The following is a 12,282-nucleotide window of genomic DNA, read 5'->3' as shown; positions in this document are numbered from 1 at the left end:
ATGATCATGGTATTTACAGCTACGATGTGACATTTGTGAAGACACCTCAGGTGCAGTGACACCTGGGGCGGGGGCTGCGTTTAGAGAACTAACTCCTTGGTTGGAAACACGAGTTTATTCGTCCTTAAATCACCTCTCCAGTGGAGGAAATTGACAAGCATTGACTCCTATCCTAAAGGATCGTCACATTCAGTGTCATGTAGAATGAACGTCAGTAAGAAAAGAGCCCTAAGACTTAGAACTTGGCCGGTTACATTTTATTTTACATTGGCAGTAGGGGTGTACAGCCGTTATCCTGAAGGTCTGATGTAATTCCAGAAATAACCAACCCCCCCCCTCAAAAAGAAACAGTGCACAGGGCAAAGAGAAAGCGATCAGACAACTTGCTGACTGCTGATAACAAGACATCAACTTAATTTTAAAGAGGATAATTTGAACAAAGAACTCAGAGTGCTACTTTGTGAAATTCTGTATTCATTCGTGGAGACTAGATGTTGCTTTATTGTTATAAAAGTGACTAAAATGGATGCAATGTAGATTTTTGGAATAGAATAGCAAACTACGTTTTATTTCCATTCCTTGATCTTAGAATCATCATAGAAAGCCCCAACCTATATTTTTTGACAGTTAGTAAAAGCTAATCACCAGGCGTCTTCTCTGAGCTCTGTACATGCTCATACTAACTTAAGACAATTTGCAGCGTGCATAGTTAAATTCTGACCCAGACAGGAGCAAAGCACAACAGATCATTTAGAGTCTTGAAAAGTCTATGCCAGTGTACTTGCTGCCTTCTCAGTCGGGGGCTTGGCCCTGAGATCCCTGGGATTATAGTAGGTAGAGGACCCCTATGTAAGGCTTGCAGAGGTTGCTTTCAGAATGAAGCCTGAAGACAAGATAATAAACTACAGAGAATGGGAGGAGCTACTGAAAATAGAATGGAAAATATCCATTCTTGCTTCCATATGCTTTAAAGTGTTACTATCTGAGGAATCTTTCATCCTGCTCAAACACCTTAACTATCCCAGTGAACCATACAGTAACATTGCTGAGAAGTCCTTAAGCTGTGTTCTGCTCTATGACCTTCATTGTTAATAGGAGAACCTGAGATGGTTGTTGAATATGTTTTTCATATGCCAAACATGACCTCGTTCTTCTGGACTCAGTGGTTCATGTTTTTCTAAAAAAAAGTTTTATTTAAAAAAGCCTTCTCATTCATAGACGTCTCTCCCTCACTTAAATAAAAAAAAGGAAGAAGAAAAATAAAATATCTGCTCCCACCTAGTCACCTGGCTCCCACCTCTGTCCCCTTCCAAGGAGGCATGGCCATGTGACTTTCTCTGGTCAATGAAATTTAAGTGGAGTGACCTGTGTCACTTCCAGGTGGAAGCTTTAAAAGCCAATGAGAGGTGCACCCCACTCTCTTTCCCTCTGCCAGGGTGACCACCTATTTTCTAGATAGTGGTGTTCTGTTGGCCTGGGTCATGGAATGAAGACAGTCAGAAGAGCCCCCCATCACTCTGTGTTAGACATACAGTGTAAGCCAGAAATCAGCCTCTGTTGTGTTTAGACCCCAGGATTTGGGGACTTGTTTGTTAAAGCGACATAACCTAGCCTATCCTGACTAAGACACTCAGGGTCTGAGCCACATGTCTCCAAGAATTACTCGTCTCCTTGGGAGCCTAAAAGAGGGAGGATGCTATAAGAAGTGTGCTGTTGTGGCCACTGTCCCTCTTACTGTGTGGATTTGTTTCCAGAATGCTCTGGAACGTCGTGATTTTAATCAAAGGTGGAAAAAATGGCATTTAGATGTTTAATTATATTCTGTAAGGGCAGCCAGTATTAAAGTGTAAAGTACATAAAGGTTCAATGTCCATAAGGGATAGGAATTAAGGCTCTCATTTTCATTTTGAAAAACACTATCTGTCTGCCTGTCTGCCTCTCTACCTATCTATCTACCTATATTTAAAATTTTCCAACTTCCCTGGTGGTGCAGTGGTTAAGAATCTGCCTGCCAATGCAGGAGACACGGGCTCGAGCCATGGTCCCGGAAGATCCCACATGCTGCGGAGCAACTAAGCTTGTGCACCACAGCTACTGAGCCTGCACTCTAGAGCCCGCGAGCCACAACTACTGAGCCCATGTGCCACAACTACTGAAGCCCGCATGCCTAGAGCCTGTGCTCTGCAACAAGAGAAGCCACCGCAATGAGAAGCCCGCGCACCACAACGAAGAGTAGCCCCTGCTCGTCGCAACTAGAGAAAGCCTGCGCGCAGCAATGAAGGCCCAATGCAGCCAAAAATAAATAAAATTTAAAAAATAAAACAAAATTTTCAGCATCCTTCCAAGTTTTCTAATATAAAGGAATGTTTATGGATTCATTGTTAAGACACACAATTCTTTCCAAATGTAGTTATATCAGTGGATTCATTTCAGAAATTATTTTGTCATCAAGGGACACTTGAAATGAATCATCCAAACTTACCATTGACTAATATCTAATTTTTTTTTTAAAGCAGCTTCAAAGAGTACTTTAAATATGATTTCTTGGCTTTCTTATTTTGGATCTAAGAGGATCAGACCGAGGTTTTGCTCCACATCCTGGAAGCAATGTGTTCCCTCTTTTCCTCTGACTTAAACAAAAGTGAAGCAGGAGCATTTTGCTTAGGGCAGAGCCATGCTGCATTCTTAGGGTTGTTGGCTATAAATCCACTCTCCCTAGAGGTTAACAATCAAAGTTCTCCCCCTCTTACTCAGACCAGTGATATGATGATGATAAATTGCTTGGACATGACTGCCCCGAGCTCTGGTGTGATGAATTATGTTGTTCAGGGCACAACCAAAGATTCTCCATTGTCTGTCGACAACATTGAATGCTGGCAGTTTTCATAAGTAGCTTTCTGCCAATTTTGGTCTCTGCTTTGCATATTAAATTCTCTGTTTTCACAGGTCATGGTTCTTAGTTCTTAATCATCTGTGTCTTCCCCTGAATTCACTTAGCTAATCAACCTTTTGTTTTTTCCTGTTCCTACTCACTAAAAGGCTGAGCTGTTCTCACAGTTGTGTTCAGTAAACACTGAGTCTTTCTTCACGGAAACTGTTAAAATAATAATTATTAGCTCTTTCCACTAAATCCAGAGTAATAACAGCTTATCTTGCAATGGCTTAATTGGGTAATTATTTAGTGTTTGAAAAGCACTTTGAAGAGACTATTGGTAAATATTATGAATTTAATGCTCTGTTGTATAATTGAAAGTCCACTGCAACCACAAAATCCTTAGTATTATTGTGTACCAACAAAGGTGTGTTTCGTAATGTTGCTTACTATTTTCAAAACTGTATATGTATTGATTTTTGATTTAAAGTATTTTCATACACTCTCAAAGTTACCAGGTTTATACTGTCACATTTCTAGGTCTTATGTACTACATTCCTTATGTCTCTGAAAGGTTAGATGTCATTAGTCTTGGACTCTAAAAGTTTGGAGGAAATATAGAGTGGATTCCCCAGTTCAGGGGTATTTCACATCATACAGCTGCCACATCTGTTGTGTGTGGTATCTGCTTACCTTTTCCACAAGCTTTCCTATTAAGCCCTGACAAATCACTGCAATAAGCATTTATTTACTCAGAGTCCATACACTGAGCTGTCACCTCATTGGCATCAACATTTGTCAAAAAGGATTAGATTATATTGCATGTGCCCAGCCAGACCCTTCGACAGATTTTCCACTCACTTCATAGACCCAGAGCCCCCTGGTTTAATTAAAGGCCACTTCCGTGGCTTGGACTACACAACCTCTATTACTGACTGTATTAGTTTGCTAGGGCTGCATAACGAAATATCACAGGCTGGGTGACTTAAACAACAGAAATTGATTTTTTTCATCATTCTGGAGGCCAGAAGTCCAAGATCAAGGTGTTGGTAGATTTGGTTTCTTTTGAAGCCTCTCTTTTGGGCTTGCTGAGGACCTCCTTCTCCCTGTATCCTCATGTGGTCTTCTCTCTGTGTCCTAATCTTTTCTTATAACTACACGAAATAGTCATGTTAGATTAGGACCTACCCTAACAAACCCATTTTAATATAATGACCTCTTTAAAGACCCTGTCTCCAAATACTGTCACATTCTGAGATACTGAGGGTTAGGACATCAACATAAGAATGTTTGGAGGGGGTACAGTTCAGCCCATCATACTAGCCTACAATAATAATAATGGCCTCTAGAAACTATCATTTTGGGAGGGTTTTTTTTTTATCAAATTTGAGCAATCAAGTGATAACTACAAATCTTTTGAAAGGTCTACTCAGTTCAGGAACTTCTTCTTAACATTACTTGGAGGAGAGCTTTATGCTTATGACTTAAAAGATTGAACTAATTAGATTAAAATCAAAGCAACATTATTAAATGAATTCTATTGGGTTGGCCAAAAAGTTCACTCGGGTTTTGCCCAAGATGTTATTGACAAGCCCGAACGAACTTTTTGGCCACCTCAAATATACTGTTTATTAGGCTGTTAACCATAAAACACACGTAAGCAAGTATACCTTGCTGTCTGAACTATAATCATCCAAATATTTGTGATGACAACTCACAAATGTTTCTTACCTAAACTAGCCTCTCTGAATCAAAAAAGTGCCATGACTAGTCTGCATACTTATGCCATCAAAAAGGGCAACAGGATATAAAATACACTCTGGTCTGATCACACATCTCCCGAGAGGGTGATACCTTGTGCTCCCGCTGTTCGACATGTTCTGAATTCCTGCCTCCATATTATCAACTGAAAATGTCTATGAAAGCCAAAGAGTCTCTGAAGAAAGATGATGAGCCCAAGAGGAAGCTAGATAAGCTCTTAAATTGGAAGAAATATTGGGAACGTGAAAGCCTCAAAGACCTCAGTGTGACCTGCCCGTATCTACCATGCAGACTAGAACTGATTCTGGAAAACTTTACAATATTCAGCTTTGAAATAGAATCGTAGTCTTTTTTTTTTTTAACATCTTTCTTGGAATATAGTTGCTTTACAATGATGTGTTAGTTACTGCTGTATAACAAAGTAAATCAGCTATATGCATACATATGTTCCCATATCCCCTCCCTCTTGAGTCTCCCTCCCCACCTCCCTATCCCACCCCTCTAGGTGGTCAAAAAGCACCAAGCTGATCTCCCTGTGCTATGTGGCTGCTTCCCACTAGCTATCTGTTTTACATTTGGTAGTGTATATATGTCCATGCCACTCTCTCACTTCATCTCAGCTTACCCTTCCCCCTCCCCGTGTCCTCATGTCCATTCTCTACATCTGCATCGTTACTCCTGTCCTGCCCCTAGGTTCTTCAGAACCTTTTATTTTTAATTTTAGATTCCATACATATGTGTTAGCATACGGTATTAGTTTTTCTCTTTCTGACTTACTTGACTCTGTATGACAGACTCTAGGTCCATCCACCTCACTACAAATAACTCAGTTTTGTTTCTTTTTATGGCTGAGTAATATTCCATTGTATATATGTGCCACATCTTCTTTATCCCTTCATCTGTCGATGGACACTTAGGTTGCTTCCATGTCCTGGCTATTGTAAATAGAGCTGCAGTGAACATTGTGGTACATGACTCTTATTGAATTACAGTTTTCTCATGGTATATGCCCAGTAGTGGGATCGCTGGGTCGTATGGTAGCTCTATTTGTAGTTTTTTAAGGAACCTCCATACTGTTCTCCATAGTGGCTGTATCAATTTCCATTCCCACCAACAGTGCAAGAGGGTTCCCTTTTCTCCACACCCTTTCCAGCATTTGTTGTTTGTAGATTTTTTTGATGATGGCCATTCTGACTGGCGTGAGGTGATACCTCATTATAGTTTTGATTTGCATTTCTCTAATGATTAGTGATGTTGAGCATCCTTTCATGTGTTTGTTGGCAGTCTGTATATCTTCTTTGGAGAAATGTCTATTTAGGTCTTCAGCCCATTTTTGGATTGGGTTGTTTGTTTTTTGATATTGAGCTGCATGAGCTGCTTGTATATTTGGAGATGAATCCTTTGTCAGTTGCTTCATTGGCAAATATTTTCTCCCATTCTGAGGGTTGTTTTTTCATCTTGTTTATGGTTTCCTTTGCTATGCAAAAGTTTTTCATTTTCATTAGGTCCCATTTGTTTATTTTTCTTTTTATTTCCATTTCTCTAGGAGGTGGGTCAAAAAGGATCTTGCTGTGATTTATGTCATAGAGTGTTCTGCCTATGTTTTTCTCTAAGAGTTTGATAGTTTCTGGCCTTACATTTAGGTCTCTAATCCATTTTGAGTTTATTTCTGTGTATGGTGTTAGGGAGTGTTCTAATTTCATTCTTCTACATATAGCTGTCCAGTTTTCCCAGCACCACGTATCGAAGAGGCTGTCTTTTCTCCATTGTATACTCTTGTCTCCTTTATCAAAGATAAGGTGACCATATGTGCATGGGTTTATCTCTGGGCTTTCTATCCTGTTCCATTGATCTATATTCCTGTTTTTGTGCCAGTACATACTGTCTTGATTACTGTAGCTTTGAAGTACAGTCTGAAGTAGCCTTTTTTAAAAGTTATTTTTTAAAATGTCTTTTGCAGTAAACTGAGAGCCAGAAATCCTTAGAGGATTGTTACGTGGGTTTATAAGCGGATGTTCATAATATATGGGATTATTGACTGATGGCTTGGAATGAGCTGTGAAGCATTTTTCCCTTCAAAAACTGTTTTTAGTTGGAATTATTGTGGAAGCTGGGTGATGGATACATAGGGGTTCACTATACTACTCTCAACATTTGTGAACATTTTTTAAATGTCCATATTAAAAAATTTAAATAAAAGAATTGATTTTTACAAATAGAACTGAATTATATGTAATTAGACAAATATAATTATATAATATAATTATATAAATATATATATAATTCATTTCTTCTTTATATATATAATTATATATATACTTCTGTGATGCAAAATTTGATGGTATCAAATTTTCAGGGACAGATTAAATTTGAATAATAAGCAAATAAATTTGCATGCATATGTAAGAGAATTCACATGTAAGTAGGATGTGGTTTTTTACTCCCAGTCACTCCACAGAAAAGTATTGTTTAAACCTTTCTCTGGGAAAGGCTACAAGGGTGTCTTTGCTATTTTTAACCTAGGTTATTTGACACGATTTTATTTATTGCTCCCTGGTCCATGGCACGTCTATCATTTCATGAGTCAGTACTTTTCTGCGAGTTATAGAGTTTCCCAGGCTGAGGTTTCTCCAAGTTCAGTCTTTATTTATTTATTTATTTATGGCCGCGTTGGGTCTTCATTGCTGCGTGTGGGCTTTCTCTAGTTGTGGTGAGCAGGGGCTACTCTTCATTGCAGTGTGTGGGCTTCTCATTGTGGTGTCTTCTCTTGTTGTGGCTCACGGGCTCTAGAGCACAGGCTCAGTAGTTGTGGCGGACGGGCTTAGTTGCTCCATGGCATGTAGGATTCCTGGACCGGGGCTTGAACCCATGTCCCCTCCATCGGTAGGTGGACTCTTAACCCCTGTGCCAACAGGGAAGTCCTCAGTCTTTAACTTTAGAGACTTTCCATTTGCCACTGCACAAATCCATTTAACACAGGAATTCCAGAAGAGGCCACTGGTTTCCAAAGCAAATCTAAGGCCTTACATTGATTCCCCTTTGCTTCTGTTGCTTTGAACTTGCCCCCTTATCATCCAGAAAAGAACAAATTCCAAGGGCTCCTGTTTCTCCTGTGGAACTAAGTATTTTGGAGCAGCTGAGTGCATAAGCAGGAAAGATTCTGCTCTTTTAAATAAGACTGAGACTTTGACCTTACAGCCATATTTGACCTGTTAGGCGTCCAGGGAGAGAGATGGTTCCAGCAAATCCAGTTGCAGTGCTCCTTTTTGACTTTCTTCATTTATCCCAGGCACTGCCTTTTCACTTTTTGTCTATCAAGGTATTTCAGTAGATAAATTAAAATATTTCAGGCTAAGAGATGCAACTTTAAAATGGTCTCTGTGAAGATGCTATATAGTTCTATATATTCTTGTCCATTGAATGGCATTTGGTTGTTAGACTTAAGATATGTAAAAGAATATATATAGTTTCTAGCATTAGGGATACTTCTTGGGCCTTTGCTATTACTTATCCTTGCTACAGTGAGGTCAAAAACCATTAATTTCTAAATTCCTTTGCTTTCTAATAGACCAAATCAGAATTGCAAAAGATTTTTTTTTTAATGTGGAGTTTTCATAATGCATTATGTAGGGATACTGTGTTTTTTTGTGAACCTGTTTCTAATTATTTATTTTTATTTTTGTGTTAGTAATACCTTGGCTAAAATAAGTTTTCATTAGTTATTCCTATATAATGTGATGATTTTACAACATTGGCACTAAAGGAGAGTTTATTTATATTTTGTTTCTCTAAAAAGAATGATGTATTAAACTTTAGAGTTTTATTCTATAAAAATTTGAAAGCTTACTAAGTAGTTGTACTATGTCTGACCACACTGTCTCAGTCCATATTCTTTTACACCATATAATATCATATTTATATTTTTAAATCAACATCCTTTAAAATAATGTCAACAATTATAGGGTCAGTAAAAAGGTCTGAGAGTTAACATTGGATAAAAACTTTCTTTGCCTAATTAGAAGTCAAGATTATATTTCTGATGAGTTGGGGGATGTTATCCCCAGAACAGGAGTTAGTTCCTTAATAGGCCAGAAAAAATAAATTGTTACAAGACATTGCAGAGATGTTAAATGCCTTTTAGTTTTCATAAACTCAGTGTAATATTCATCAGAGTGATTGAATACATTTATCATTCATTAGTATTCCTCAAATTTGTCAAATTTGATTCATTCTCGTATCATCTTTAAGAGTGTTTGCTATGCCTATGTACTACCTTCACTTCTAATTACTTAATTTTTTTTAAACCAACCCACTGTTTTCCTTCAGCCTCATCCTAAGCAAAAATATCCATGAAAACACAGGCTTGCAATGTTTACTACTTTTTTCTAAAACACATTAAAATAAATAAATAAATACTTGTTTAAAACTTTTTTTGTGTGTGTGATACGCGGGCCTCTCACTGTTGTGGCCTCTCCCGTTGCGGAGCACAGGCTCCAGATGCGCAGACTCAGCGGCCACGGCTCACGGGCCCAGCCGCTCTGTGGCACGTGGGATCTTCCTAGACCGGGGCACGAACCCGTGTCCCCTGCATCAGCAGGCAGACTCTCAACCACTGCGCCACCAGGGAAGCCCTTGTTTAAAACATTTAAAAATGCCCATATATCACCTAAAATCAGTGTGAACACCAGTGGACTATATATCACACCTTCTGAAAACACTGACAAAAAAAACCAGATTGACTTTTTCTACTTATCTCACTGCCCGCTAGAAAATAAAATAGTTCTTGGTTGTAAAGCTGTCACAGAGTCATTTTCAGAATAGTTTCTGTACTTGTACTGTGATGATTAAAACTGTGAAAACACTAGAAAATGTATATACATATGTATGTATATGCATCTAAGTACACATATACACAGGTAATGTATCATTTCAGCTTTTATTTAGGAAAGAGCCAAGAGTTTTCAGTTGCTTAGACAATCAGCGTCATGTATTTGAGGGCTAATCACCACCATTAGTTTATACTACTGCCTCTAGTTTACTTTTAGTCATAAGCAGTATAAAGGGTGACCATAGAAAAGTAATAATCCGGGGAGTGAAATATTTCTCACTCATCTGCTAGTAATAATTTGAAGTTAACAGTAAATACTGTAAGGGACTTCCCTGCTGGTCTAGTGGTTAAGACTCCACGCTCCCAATGCAGGAGGCCAGGGTTCGATCCCTCGTCAGGGAGCTAGAATCCACATGCACACCACAACTAGGAGTCTGCATGCCGCAACAAAAGATCCTGCGTGCTGCAACTAAGACCCGGGGGCAGCCAAATAAATAAATAAATAAATATTTTAAAAAGGTAGTAAATACTGTAATGTGGTTTGTTAAGGATGGTTTGCCTTGATGGGAGATCAGAATAGAATTAGAAAGATATCAATAGTTTTTACATTCCTTCTATAGCAAGGTTGTGCCTGATTTTCTACTACACGTATATCCCCATTTGTTTAATGTCTAAACTCCTGGGAGTGGCTGCAAAACCGGTTTAGAGGTCATTTGACGCCTCTTCCCATAGAATCAGAGAAGTTGTATCTGGAAAGAACGTTAGAAATCACCTTGCTTATTAATTCCTTTGTTTTATTAATGAGAAAACAGGCCCACAGACTAAGTGATTTACCCAAAGACACACTCTGAGCATATCAACTTTTTTTTTTTCTTTTTGGTAATGTTTAAGCAGTTGGTAAACTTGTAGCTTTCCCTCCTTTTGGGGAAATAGTGATATTTTCATAAAGTAGGATGTTGTCCCATCTGTGTGCATTCTTCCATTTTGAAACAGTAACTTAACATTAATTTTTGGCGGCACTTAAGGTATTTTATAGCTTCTAGCTTTTTTTTTAAATTGAAGTCTAGCTGATTTACAACGTCGTGTTAATTTCTGCTGTACAGCAAAGTGACTCAGTTATACAGATAGATACATTCTTTTTTTTTTTTTTTTTTTTTTTTTTGCGGTACGTGGGCCTCTCACTGTTGTGACCTCTCCCGTTGCGGAGCACAGGCTCTGGATGCGCAGGCTCAGCAGCCATGGCTCACGGGCCCAGCCGCTCCACAGCATGTGGGATCTTCCCGGACAGGGGCACGAACCCGTGTCCCCTGCATCGGCAGGCAGACTCTCAACCACTGCACCACCAGGGAAGCCCTCAGATACATTCTTTTTCATATTCTTTTCCATGATGGTGTATCCCAGGATATTGAATACAGTTCCTTGTGCTGTACAGTAGGACCTTGTTGTTTATCCATCCTATAGACACTAGTTTGTATCTGCTCATCCCAAACTCCCAGTCCATCCCTCCCCCACCCCCTCCCCCTTGGCAACCACAAGTGTGTTCTCTATGTCTGTGAGTCTGTTTCTGCTTCATAGAAATGTTCATTTTTGTCATATTTTAGATTCCACATATAAGTGATATATAGCTTCTAACTTTTGTTTGTATCAAATAAAAGATTAACCTATTGCATATTATCAGGAATGATATCTGTTGCCTTCAGTACATTTGAACAAGAGAGGGAAACTGATATTTTTTTAAGCAGCGTCAAGGTATATTTTCCACAATAAATAAAACTTCTGTTCTTATGGTTAGTGCTCTTGGATTCAAACCTCCCTGAGTTCTTGATTTTTAATCTATGTCTAATAACAACAAAATAATAGAAAACTGATCATCAGATGTAATAAAAGTCAGTTTTGATATGAATTCATAATGAAAAATGTATGAAGTGAGTTACTGTGAAGAATAGGGCCAAGAAGTGAAAGTTTAATTTCATGTGATGCCCAAGCAAGAACTCGCAGAAGACTAGGGTAGCAAGGGCCATAGAATTTACTTATGAATTAAAAATCACTTCTAAAGGAGGGACAGCTCATCTTGTTTATGTAATAAGTTTCTACTGCTCCACAGCTTGTCGGTAAAAGCATCTCTGCGCACTTAGATAGCACATCTGTATCCGCATTGTGTTCCAGTTAAAAAAGTGGTATTAGTTCTTTTTGGAAACTGAGCCACGGCGTAGTTCTGAGATCTCCCAGGCGCACATAATTCGAGAAAGGGAAAATTAGTGACCATTACCCGCTGAATGCTGTGATGTGCCATCACCAAGAAGGCAGGCAAGTCTTAATAACACAAGAGACATTTGCCAGTTGGTGATTCCTCTGATGTTAATGCTGCCAGAGGGTCCAAATTCCATATCTGCTCCCTGTGGCTTCAGACCTACAGCAGCTCTGAAGCCTGTGCCTTCTCTCCAGTCACGTTCATTGAATCCTCATCCGTAAACGTTTCTAGAATGCCTGCCACGGGCCAGACACGATGCTAAATGCAGGCTGTGACGCGGTTCTCACTTGACACTGAGCAGACAGGAGGCTTCCTTGAGAGTTAGGATAATCCGTTTGCAATTCTCCTGCGGTGTCTCTAGAGAGTATCAGAGGATTAGAGGGAGCTCCACCGATCACAGTGCCTGGCCAGGCTCTGCAGCATGTGCCATTTGTCACTGACACAACATACTCACTTTACACCACGGCTTCAAACCAAGGAGGGTGTCGGGGGCTGGGCGGTGCTCTTCTGAGCCTTGATCTGATGCTTGGAGAGAGCATCTCCGCTCACTCCTCTCTCAGTGATAAAGAC

The 12,282-nt window shown here is 39.3% G+C and overlaps 1 protein-coding gene and 1 long non-coding RNA gene across 2 annotated transcripts in view; one reads left to right on the top strand and one right to left on the bottom strand.

Moving 5' to 3' along the window:
• Positions 1-12,282, bottom strand: part of LOC309801939 — a 115,053-nt gene that overhangs the window by 24,627 nt on the left and 78,144 nt on the right. The window lies entirely within an intron of this gene.
• The window catches only part of PTER (phosphotriesterase related), a 64,973-nt gene that overhangs the window by 650 nt on the left and 52,041 nt on the right, over positions 1-12,282 (top strand). The gene's annotated exons all lie outside the window — the stretch shown is intronic.

This window comes from Mesoplodon mirus (assembly GCF_964341445.2).
Source record: "Mesoplodon mirus genome assembly, chromosome: 4".
In the NCBI taxonomy this organism is placed as follows: Eukaryota; Metazoa; Chordata; class Mammalia; order Artiodactyla; family Ziphiidae; genus Mesoplodon; species Mesoplodon mirus.
Note: the sequence above shows the minus strand (reverse complement) of the source record. Positions and strands in the feature narration are given on the sequence as shown.